General features: G+C 34.4%; 1 long non-coding RNA gene across 1 annotated transcript; it reads left to right on the plus strand.

Annotated features, from left to right (window-relative positions):
• The first annotated feature begins 6,531 nt into the window (after positions 1 to 6,531).
• Positions 6,532 to 7,166, plus strand: LOC116159726. Its single transcript, XR_004143037.1, has 2 exons — positions 6,532 to 7,046; positions 7,118 to 7,166. It is a non-coding gene; the product is annotated as an uncharacterized LOC116159726 (long non-coding RNA).
• Positions 7,167 to 12,042: the final 4,876 nt, after the last annotated feature.

Genomic DNA, 12,042 nt, shown 5'->3' on the forward strand with positions numbered 1-12,042 from the left:
TGTATTCCCATTATATTCACAGCTCCACCCCCTACAAAGGGCTTACTTCCATAATCGTTCGGTGATTAATGTTATTGTGGCAGGTAATTATTTGCATTCATGTATTTATGACGGTCGGAACTGCTATTAAGGTTAGGTAGTGTGCGAACTACACTGTATAATTTTATTACTCAATCACTAATGAATTTCTTAGGTAGCAGATGAAAAATAGCCAATCGCCGGTCATTACAATATTTTGTGTTTCGGAACTATGAAAATGATCTTATTTTTGACAAAATGGATCCCATTTCCATTTATACTCTTCATTGAGCAGTGAAAACTATTCTTCTTCTTCACAGAAAACATTTCCGAATAAAATATACACACATTTCCTACAGAGCAGCAAGTTTTCAGTTTCCTTCCAAGAAAATGAAAACTGTATTTTTCCGCAATCTAATGAAAATCCACCCTTGATTCTAAAAAGCACCACGAAAATTGCGCCAAAGTGTATAATATAAAAAATTAAGCGACCTCGCGAAAATCTCAGGAGATCGGTTACTTCTGACACGGACGCGCACGACGATGATTTTATAGCCAAGACGTTGTAGCAGATGGCGTATATACTTTATCCTTTATTTCAAACTATCCCTACTTAGAAACGCTGAGAGGGAAAGTTATTTTTTCTCTTTACTACCGCAACTTCAAGAGTTAATAATTTTGTTTTTGTTCCAGGTAAGACTATTGTGCAGGATTACGTAAGTATCTATCAGTTAGTATTAGTTGGAACGTTTTTGCTGTAATTATTCGCTTACCGTGAACAAAATCTGTAATTAAAGGCGCTCATGTGTAAGAAGATTTATTGAAAATTAAATTGTTGTTGAACGCGCCTTGGAAGTTTAAATTTCGAAATCAATGAGACGCTTCCTTTTATGCTGTCTCTGAACGTAAATCAAAATTTGGCAAAATTTGCTATTTTACTCTAATTATTCCGATAAATGATGCCTTCTTTATAGTCAACGCAATAATCAAACACTATATAATGCAATTACATTTTACTATGATTTACGACAAAACGATGAATAATAATATCAATAGTGAGTTTCAAGATCGAATTTCTCTTTGCCATTTTTCCGACTATACGCTATTTTGCTATATTAGCAGTAGCAGATGGGAAACTCGATGGAAAGCTCCACAAGGAATGACGAATGGTAAATTATGAAGTACGGGTGACATATTCGTATTTCTAGAAATTGTTTCGCTAACTGTATGTACACTATTAGAGTTCCATTTGTTAACAATGTACTAAAGTGATCCTGCTAGATAGATAGTAATCAATTCCATAGAGTATTACTCTATGTCAATTCATAATTAAAGAATACGAATCTTTATCTTTAACTGGAATTTTAAAAGCGAAATAACATACTCGTAGCTGTTCTAATTTTAGATGCAATATTTTGGTAATAAGCATAATGGTTTCGAAGCCATAAATTCTTTAATGCATATAGTTAATGCTGTACATTTATTTCTGGCTCGACATCCGAGCGGTTACGATACTAGGTTTTGGTAGAAATATATGAAGAAAATATAGTTTCAGGAACATATATGTGCTACGATTGCTAAAAGGGCGGAAACAGCTTTCTTTGACAACTCTGGATACTCTCGTTTCAGTTGTGTTACCAGTTTTAGTGAAGAATCGGAACTATTAGTTTTCTTTAGCTCAAACAAAACAAAATTGAAATTTAAATATTTTATGATTTCTCCTCGTACACTTCCTGAATGAAAAATCCCAATATTGACTTAAATTAATAAATTTGAGAGGATCAACTACACAAATTTTCATTATCATCTTACAGAAAGCTTAATCTTAAAAACGAGAAGAAAAGGCTGACATGAAAAATCTACCAGGGTCACAATGTGTTCGAATAAATATACAATATTAATTGAAAACGAAAATTAAACCAAATTCCTGAACAAAAGGAGCTTGTTTGGACAAATTACCTCGAACTCAGGCATTCCACAAAAGAAATAAGAAATTTTCTCTTTTAAATAATCCTAATAATGTGCTCGTTCAGAACTTCACTTTTCTTTAACACACAAACTTGATGAGAAACAAACTGGCATGTTAAATACGATGATGAACATTATCGGTGGCTGATCGAACGGTATAATAAACACGAAATCTCTTCCGATAACAAAAGCTCCTATCGAAAACGACCAGATGTGCCTACATTTACATATACGCAATGTCACGTTTTACAATAAAATAAAAAAATCTAAATCTAACGCAATTACAAACCAAAAGAAAATGTACAAAAATACTCATTGATAATTAAAAAATTCTCATAAACAGGATGTTTCGCATTGTTTTAGGCAAACCGCAATAAGATCTACAAAATATATTTTATCGGAAACAGTGTCAACTCATAAAAATCCTCAGAAATTCATTTGCATTAGATTCTTAGTCAATAATCAACTAGGCCAATGTAAATCCCAAGAAAACCGCACGAATTTCGAGCTATACTAACTAGTTTATCAAATAAGAAAAACGGAACGTGATGTTTTAATGCAAACATTGCAACAAAGTTGATCCTTGCGGTAAATGAATTAAACAACCGTATACCGCCATAAAACGTATTCCTGTTGTATAGAAATAAAACCTTCAATCTTCATTTATAGGGTGCATTAGGGCTGACTTCTTTAACGCACATTTAAAGCATAAAACCCAACATAAACTCTTCGTTGTTAAAGAATAATTCGGAAAATACCGTACACCAGTCAGACAAAAGATCTAATGGGGAATTTTACGAAATCGCTTAATGGAAAAATTAAATTTATTTTTGCACGTGTTACCTCAAATAGACCTATTTAAATTTTCTATTTACTAACCGATCCCGATCTCCATTTAGAAATCCATACAACGAATATTGCGCGAGTGTACACAGTCAACAATGGTGAAATTGAAGTAGGTTGATATCTTACGATCATTTTGCACAAATATTCAGTCTGGGAACTTAAAATCGAGAAACTAAATGTGTTTCATTTCTAATGGGTGGGAATTTGCTACATGTTATTGTTAAAACGGCTTGGTTAGTTGGATATCTTAATGAATCTCCAAGATCAACATTTTCTCTTTTACTTTTAAACTTCTGAAATGTTCCTAAAATGGAATTGTTTCAAAATTGCGCCCTCTGTGTAATTTTAATTCTCACTTGGATAGAGATGGACATTTTCATATCTGTGTACGAATTCCACACCCTGTATATCTAACTAAATTAAACAATAATGGATTTGTACAGCAAGTTGCAATTAACAATAATTATCAGGGAATGATCCCATTTTGTGCATCTATCCACATTATTTAAAAAATTTGTAATTGAAAAAAGGAAAGTAGCGAACTTAATTGCTGGCTGGTCGTTTGAATGTTGAGAACTGGGTAATGTAAAAATTGAACGAATATTAATTTGACGGAGGAGGGTACAGGTAACAGGTGCAGGCCCACAAACGAATGCTCAAATTTTCAAGTTTTCAGAAAGTGTTAAATGTAATTCGGAAGAGAAAATTGAATTTGATAAATCGTCACATGTACTGCAGATTAGTCAATTTAATTTGAGAAATACCTCTGGATGTGATATTGCTGACGTTGCCAGGGTATGTTTGCACGCGTTAACTATTAAATGCGAGTCTGCCCTTTTATGTCTAAGAATATGTGTGTGTGTACTTACCACATTTGGTTCCAATCGGTTCAGCCGTTTAGCCGGAAATGAGAGTACAGACGGACTGACAGACCGATATCATCGAGATTTTGTTTGATTCGGATTCCTGGTGCTTCAAAACGTGTATTTCGTAAAAAAAGTGGGAGGAGGGGGACATTTGTTACCCCAATGCAATGCATCCATTACTAACGTGTGGGTGGTAAAAACATAGGAATCAAGATCGAGAAAGGATTGTAGCATGTGGCAACAGAGTGAAGATTGAGTAGCTCTGGCGGTAACGTTGAATGTAAATTATAAGGTAGCATCTCATTGGAGGCATTCGGAGCGCTATGGTATGTTACAAAAAGGAGGCTTAAAACCAAAAATCTTAAATGAAGAGCTGATTAAAGTAATAGTGTCATGGATGGAACGAGATTGTGACATTACCTGAAACCAGTTTTAAAGAAAAAAATTTCCAAAAGGTGGTATCAATAACCACAGTAGAAAATTATTTGGAGGGGAAGGTTTTCACAGTAAAACCAAAACATTATGAACCACCCACCATGAATAAAGAAGAGAACAAACGAAGACGAGCAGAATATGTGGCGGATTTGAACCAGTACATACACCAAGGTAAATAAATTGTTTGGATCGATTTGTTTTGCCTTTGAAGAAAGGGCGATCTTGTATTGGGCCCAGAGCAATAAATCTGCCAACGTACATGTAATTGGAGCAATTTCGGCAGCAGGAGTTATAACAATGGAGCAGCGAAGAAGTTAATAAAACAACAATAAAAATTATTTGTAAATTCATAATTTTTAGATAGGTAGAAATTTATATACCGAATAATCTGATGGTTTCCTCTTTTCTTAAACCCCACCTAGAATAATACCTGCAACCCCTTGTAGGCACTTCGACTTGGTTACGATCATGCTTGGGTCCATATTTCAATTTGTTTCTCCCGATTTATAGCAGCTTGTATAATATGAAATATATAAAAATACAGTCCTTCCAAAATACAATTGATCTATTCTGGTAATTTATCTACATAGTATGAAACCAGTTGACAAGTTCTGAAATTAAATTCAATAAACTGAATTTCATTTGATATATTCAGAACTTAAAATGTACAATCTGAAAGTAATCTGTCGACTGCTCAAAGAAAACTGGAAAAGCTGTAGATAGTTTGAACTATGTACTTTTAAATTGTAAGCACCTAGCGACTACTAAAACGTGTGATGTCGCCCTTAAAAGTACTAACTACCTTGTTTTCATTTTGTAAAACTAACAATGACAGAATTGTGTGTAGCTCAGACTGTTCTACGTGCATAAATAGCTGTTATTCTAAACGTCTTCCGTTACGACTTCGAGACACCGTTGGATCTCGTTACACCCGTAATTACTGAGAGATGCTGTCTTTCATGGAACTAAGTTGAATACGTGAATTGCTGCAAATGTTTGAAACGTTCTATTTAGATTCTAATATTAAATTATTAACGCTTCAAGATGCGCATGTTACGTGAATAACCGCATCAAGCAATCAAAGCTTTTGTACAGTCACATTGTTGAACCAGTCAATAAATCTTAAACCATATAAGTACAACTAGGAAGCTACATCCGTTTGTAGATGCTGGAAACTCACTTCCGACAGCTAGCTACATCGCATCGATCACCACAAATTTACTCTTTACTTTCCAAGTGTTGCTTAAGGCAATGCAACTATGGAAAGTTTCAATGAAATAGAGATATTGACAATACAACCGTTTGTGAGCGATTTATTCTGTTCGAGTTTCAACATTAATTTAGTGCTTACTGATGCGCAACGTTCAGTAGTATAGTTTATGCACTTGTCATATCAGAGCGATCAGCTCCTTTGCCTATCTTCGAGCGGAAGTCCGTACTAATTTATCTAGCAAAGTTCTGTTACTGAAGCAGACTTCCAACGTGATAGTAAAGCAGTTCTCCAGTTACCTTTTATGAAGGAATTACACAGAGATAGCGAATGTTTACATCCACATCAAGTAGGGTAATTTGTGGACCAACACTTCAGAGAGGTGAATGTTGAGGAGACTCCATTTGAGTTGCGTACGTTTTCAAGCAGGACAAAGGAATAAGTTCATCTAAACTGCTTTATTTCTCGATTGAAAAGCTAGTATTTCAATGTTCACTATTCGATTAAAACCTCTCCCTAGAAAGTACTGACAAAGCTAAAGATCCTTTGGTAAGGGGATTTTGTGGTGTGAAAAGTGTGCCCTTTCATGGAAAATATGACTTCATTACAAGCACATCGTGTGAAATATGACCCACGTTCATTTAAATTTGAACGTCGGTGTTGCTATATATGCACGTGGTAGCTATGAAGAAACCGTACAAGGAAATGTAGGCATTTCTTTCATGCAACTGTCTTGTTTATAAATCGGAGTGGCTCCAATACGTTAGGTGAAGATTAAAATCCGGCTCGGATTGATATTAGTTCGACTCAAATACGACAGTAGTAAGTCCTGTCTGTGTCCCTTTAGTCAATCGCTTAGACCGTAAGGTTCTAACGCTAATTATACTACATTTACAACACTATTAAATACAAACATATTATTCCGTTGTGTACATTAGACCCATGATACAATAAATATAAGATAATGATATTGCGCATGTAGGAGGAGTTATAAATCACGTGCATGACGTCACGCGGTGAATTTCAAATTAAATATAATTATCTGTCAGTGTAGATTTTGGTGCTTTTTTGGAATTTGTGAATTAGTTTTCAACAAAATGAGGTGTTCCGTGGTTGGATATACCACATCTAATGGATCAAAACTGTTTTCAAGCAATCTAATGCTTTTCCGGTTCCCGAATGATCAAAATATTCAAAAGCGTTGGGTGTTAGCTTGTAACCGGCCAGGTCACATTAATATGAAAACTACCAGAGTATGTTCGAAACATTTTGACGAGTCGTCTTATGAACGGAATTTGCGGTTTGAACTACTGTGCTATACCGCCCGAAATCGTCGACTGTTGAAACCAGACGCCGTACCATTTCTCAATTTGCCACTGGGAAACTCAAAGGTTGTGAAAGGGGAATCGGCCCGAACCAGTCGCATTAACAAAAGAAATAGGTCAAAATTAGTTGCGACTCTTCTACAAACCAGGTAAGTTTCTTGTTTTGGTGTATTTGAAATTGGTTTAGAGACGTTTTCAGAGGGAAATCTACCGTAAAGTATTATTAGCTATATTTCATGGTTTTGTTTAGTTATAGGAGTGTTGGCGATGGTCGTTTTGGTAATAAGATTGAAGTAAATCAGGTGTTGGATGACATATTATTAATATTTCGAATGCTGTAGCGCAAACAGAAGATGTTAGCACTAGAAGAGATGCAAGGTAGTTTAGAAAGCATGAGAAATGCATTTATTTTGTCTTCTTCAATAAATCATGATTTTTTTAAATTCCAGTACGAACACTGATGCTGACAACAGAGACGAGATAATTGCCAAATTCAAAGAAGAAAATGAAATTTTTCACAGGTTTTTCACCACCACTGAAATCTGTAAATTAAAACATCCTTATAAGGGAGTAACATGGACAATTGAAGATATTTCGAAAGCTATTATCATTCAATCAGCTGGTACAAGAGCCTATAGGTTGTTACGGAAAAAAGGATACCCTCTGCCAGCAGTGTCAACGCTTAGAGCATGGTGTAAAAAAATTCAATTAATGCCTGAAATATTAAAGAAGGTAGTAATAATAGTGTTTGACTCCATCTCATATCTCAGTGTTCACGAGATTACTGATTTAATATGTTATGTGGACTTGTTTATTTAATATTTTGTAAATAACTTGAGACTATTCTAATAACAAACATGTCTTTTTTTGTACCTACTCCTTTACACTTCCTGGATGTCCGATTTACTTTTTAAATTCTATATTACCAATGTATCTAGCAATAAAGAACAATAATTCAACATATTTTTATCTTATCGAATGCGTTTTTGAATCTAGTAAATTATAACGTCTTGTGTACCTACATAATTCAATATTTTATATTAGTCATTTCGTTTTTAATATCTACTCCACAATGTTTAGATACTTTAGCATAAGTAGGTATCTTACCATATTATGGAAAACGCCTGCATTTCCTCTTTTTATGGTGCGCTTAATTGTAGCTTATAGCATTTTTAAAGATGGTCTTTAACGATCTCTTAATATATTTTGGCATATTTTGCGTTTAGGTTTTATAATTTCAACTCTCTTTTTCCCCTAAACCATTATAATTAAGAAATTTTAGTATTTGTAGTAGAATTAAAAAAAAACCGGCTGTAAATTCAAATTTTATCACCGCGTGACGTCATGCGCGAACTGGACGAATTTGGAACGGCAATCTAGCATATCTTGTTTTATTTATAACAAACGTCAAAAATTGTAAAATAAGTATTGCTGTGTGAAACGATATGCTTACCTAACTAGCTCAACTTGCACAATTTAGTTTTTTCCTCTTTAAAATTTACCTCAGGGCACAACTGGGTTCCGAGAATAAATTCGTTAAACTGAAAAGATCCGATGATCGCCTCAATCAAATTCCGTATATTCTAATGAAATCGTCACCTACTTAAATTTTGCACAAAATCGGGAAATAAAATTCAGATAAAAAGAAATTAGAAAAATCTGACATAGTTAAATAAAACTACCTGGATTTCATATTGGGATTCAATAAAAATTACAAGGATTTATTCTAACACATCACAAAAAAACGAATACAAGAAAATCCTGCAAGAAAATTTAAGGCGAACAGTGTCTTTTGAGTAGAACACACTCCGTTTCCAAACGGTCGATCTAAAAACAATTTTAGAGATCTCAAAAGGTACACACAGTTCTGTTATCCAATACTCGTAAACTGGCCATGACAAAAAATATGCGATGTTTGGCTAAACACACTTTTTAAATCTTTTTTACAATAACAAAATATCATAATGAAAACCTGTACCCCTTAAAAATAATTCTTCTTTTAACCCCTGTATACTGACCAGAGATATGTCGCAATGGACAAATGCTGAACGACGACTTTCGACAGGTCTTTCATGCATTTATCATTAAAAAAATTGTTATAATGTCTTCACGCGGCATATGAGTGTTAAAAAGTAGGTATACGAAATTCCATTAAAACGGATGACTTTTTCCCTTAATTTAGCACTTAATATTGAAAATGGAATTTTCTCGTTTAGGGAACTTTGCGTAGTTAATTGACATCGCAACCCCGTCCACAAGGGTTTAAAGGTAAGCTGTCCCTTGGTCCACATTCAAAATTTAGAGGATATGCTCGTCTTTTATGCGCACTATATTTGCTTATTTACCCGTCATTTTATAACCTCAATTTCTCTCTGAAACTGCCAAGTTAGATCGTTACTTTTAGGAATAATAAAGATTCTAATAAGCTAAAGAAGCGACCCTAACCTTCTAAATACTGTAGGTACTCCGGAAATAAGTTGTCCTAAGGACCGTGACACCACCATTCCCTTTTACTGAAAGAGCTTTATTACTTTTAACTGACTTTCCTACTGCGTGAACAAATTTGTCTCAAACACTACCTACACCTGCGTCACGTTGCGTCTCTACATTTAGAAAGTCGCAAAACACAATTCACGACGAAAGAATTGAGGACAGATATGATTTATTATGATATGTCAAGCGAAAGGCATATCAGTATGTGTTATACATCGCGAACAGTTGCTCATAAATGTTGTGGGTTATTTACAAATAGGTATTTCCAAAATATAATTTTTCTTTCCTTTATAACCCGTTTTTCATGCATAATTTAAAATGTTGTCGTTCAAGAGTGATAAATGATATTTCAGCAGTAACATTTGATACATTTTCTCTTTTCTACCGATGTAAGCTGTATGAGTTACAGTTGGGCAGTAACGTCAAGGTATCTCATCAACTTAACAGGCGGGATTCCATAGACAATGCATTTAAGCGCCACAAAGAGCCTATTTAGTTTATTTTTTTTAGTCATTTTGATTTACAAAGAAACACCAGACAATAAGCAGATATGAAAATTGGCCATTGAAAGGAAATAATCGATTTTAGGTAAACAATATACGTTCACACAAGCATCTACGAGTAATTCTGAACGGCACAATAACACTTAACGTTTGCGTGTAATGTACTACGTGTAACAAAACAATGAAAACTTCGTACGTTGCGTAAATAAAATTCTTCGCAATTTTCATCCAACCAATATTCAAATTAGCAATTTCCTTAATTAAATTCTCAAGAAAATTTTTAGAACTAATCTTCTCCAGACCTTCTATTTACGTAAATTATAAATTGGTGAATTAAAAACCTTAATTTTAACAAAGTCCGTAATTTAATTAGTTTATCTTGTTCAAACTATGCAAAAATTACGAAGTGCCAATTAGACATTTTTACCCGAAGGCGAGAAAAACCTATAATTACTGGGTTTCTATGAAACTAATTTATTAAGGAAAATCGATGAAATTTTCCTGATACAATTAGGCTTCAAATTGTATAAAGTGAGACGAAAGATTTGAGGTTTTACCGCTGTCGCTTTTTGCGAAAGGGGTCGTGTTAATTATTTACGTAACAGTGAGGACAAGTTTTTGCCTTGTAAGATTAAAATAGTTAGTTTCGACGAGAGGAAAAGGATATTTCTAAAACGAACTTGTTATATCTTCTCTAGCAATTCAACCATATATACCCAATTTTCTATCGCGATATTCCTTAAACCACTGGAACTGGAACATCTGGAAATTTAAACTCTAATGCTCGAGTTCAATCAACCCAGAGCCGTTACATTTGGCGTTCCAAAAAACTTATCACAATGATCTTAAGTGGCATAATTTCAACTTAATCTGAAAACATAGAACGTCTCAAGCACAACAAAAGCTCCTTTAGTTTGATATGATTTGTGAGAGAAAAATGGTAAGCGGCAACTACATTTACTATTAAAAACGAAATAAGAACAAACAATCATTTTTATATATGCGGTTATTTCCAAAAATCCCAGATTTTCCGGGTGACCGGGAATTTTCGTTAAACTGTATTGTCTGTAAACGTTGATTGAGTTCATTTCTCCACACAATTCGAAAAGCTCAGATAAGATTCACTTTCTCCCCCACGTTGAACTGAAACTCTGAGGGTCGTAACACTTGACTGCTCGCTTAAGCATCTAATATGTGGAATGTATTTAGTTTTACACGCGGTTGACGAATATATATCATATAGAATTCAAATATGTTTGAACGTTACGAAGAATTAATTGTTTACTCTCTGTAAATTCAAAAGCAATTCGCAAACAAATTCTTACGACAAATAAATGTCAATTTAGGGATATTTTCACCCTGAATCCTGAATGTTCAATAGCTTTCGGCTCGTTTCCCAATTTTTGGAGATTTACTACGGAATAGGATTCGAATTTCACGATGTTGATCACGTTAAATCTAAATTAAAGTGTAAACGTTTATTGAAGATTATGCTCAATTTTTCTAAAATTTTTTGTTAATTATTCTGATTAATTTTTTGGAATGCACCGATTCCATGCTAGTCCCAAAATCGGTATTCACAGCTTTTGCAGCAAAATTGGGAAATTTTCTGCTCAAAAGATCTTAAATGTCTTTTGAGAGTTCAAATTTGGTGCCCTGTGAAAGATGGGATTTGTACCAAAAAGAAAATACGTTGCAATTCGTGTATTGGACGTAAATCGCGTTGATGTGATGTTGCAGGTGTTGGAATCTTGGAAATAAACGTACTAAAAGTGATTTAGAAGCCCTAGAGTCGAGGGCATAAATTACTACCTCCAAGGGAAAGCAAGGAATTATTAGAGTACAGAGCACACAGACCTTGAATTAAGCAATACGACATACGAGTTTTTGCTAGCACAAAGTCATGAAATAGGGATGGAGGGTGACCCTGTAATTGAAAACTTTTCATTCTAAAAAATTGGCAGTAAATCGGTTGTCATCGTGCCAGGCAATATAATATCACTAGCTATATTTACACTTAAGAGTCGCGATTTTTGTGCGGCGAATTAAAATTTTGCGCCACCGGCTACATATATTATAATTTAATATTCGCTGAACTCCCCTGCAATCTCCACACTCAGACTGAAAGTTTTTTTTAAGCTCCTATTACTTGAATGAAATTTCCGGACGTTCAGCTCTTTAGTAAACAGATCTCTTACTTTCTTAATAAAAGCGGGTACGGCAATACGTGTTGAAACATCCCTTTCTTGTATAATGGCTTTGTTTACTGATAGAGATAATTTGCCATTGTAAACATGACTTTCAATCCCAGAGCGGCTACTTTCGTACAATCTCGCGTCCAATTTGCATGTCAAAATCCGCTTACAAGTAAGCTTTTA

The sequence above is a fragment of the Photinus pyralis genome, unplaced genomic scaffold, assembly GCF_008802855.1.
Source record: "Photinus pyralis isolate 1611_PpyrPB1 unplaced genomic scaffold, Ppyr1.3 Ppyr1.4_LG1, whole genome shotgun sequence".
Taxonomy (NCBI): Eukaryota; Metazoa; Arthropoda; class Insecta; order Coleoptera; family Lampyridae; genus Photinus; species Photinus pyralis.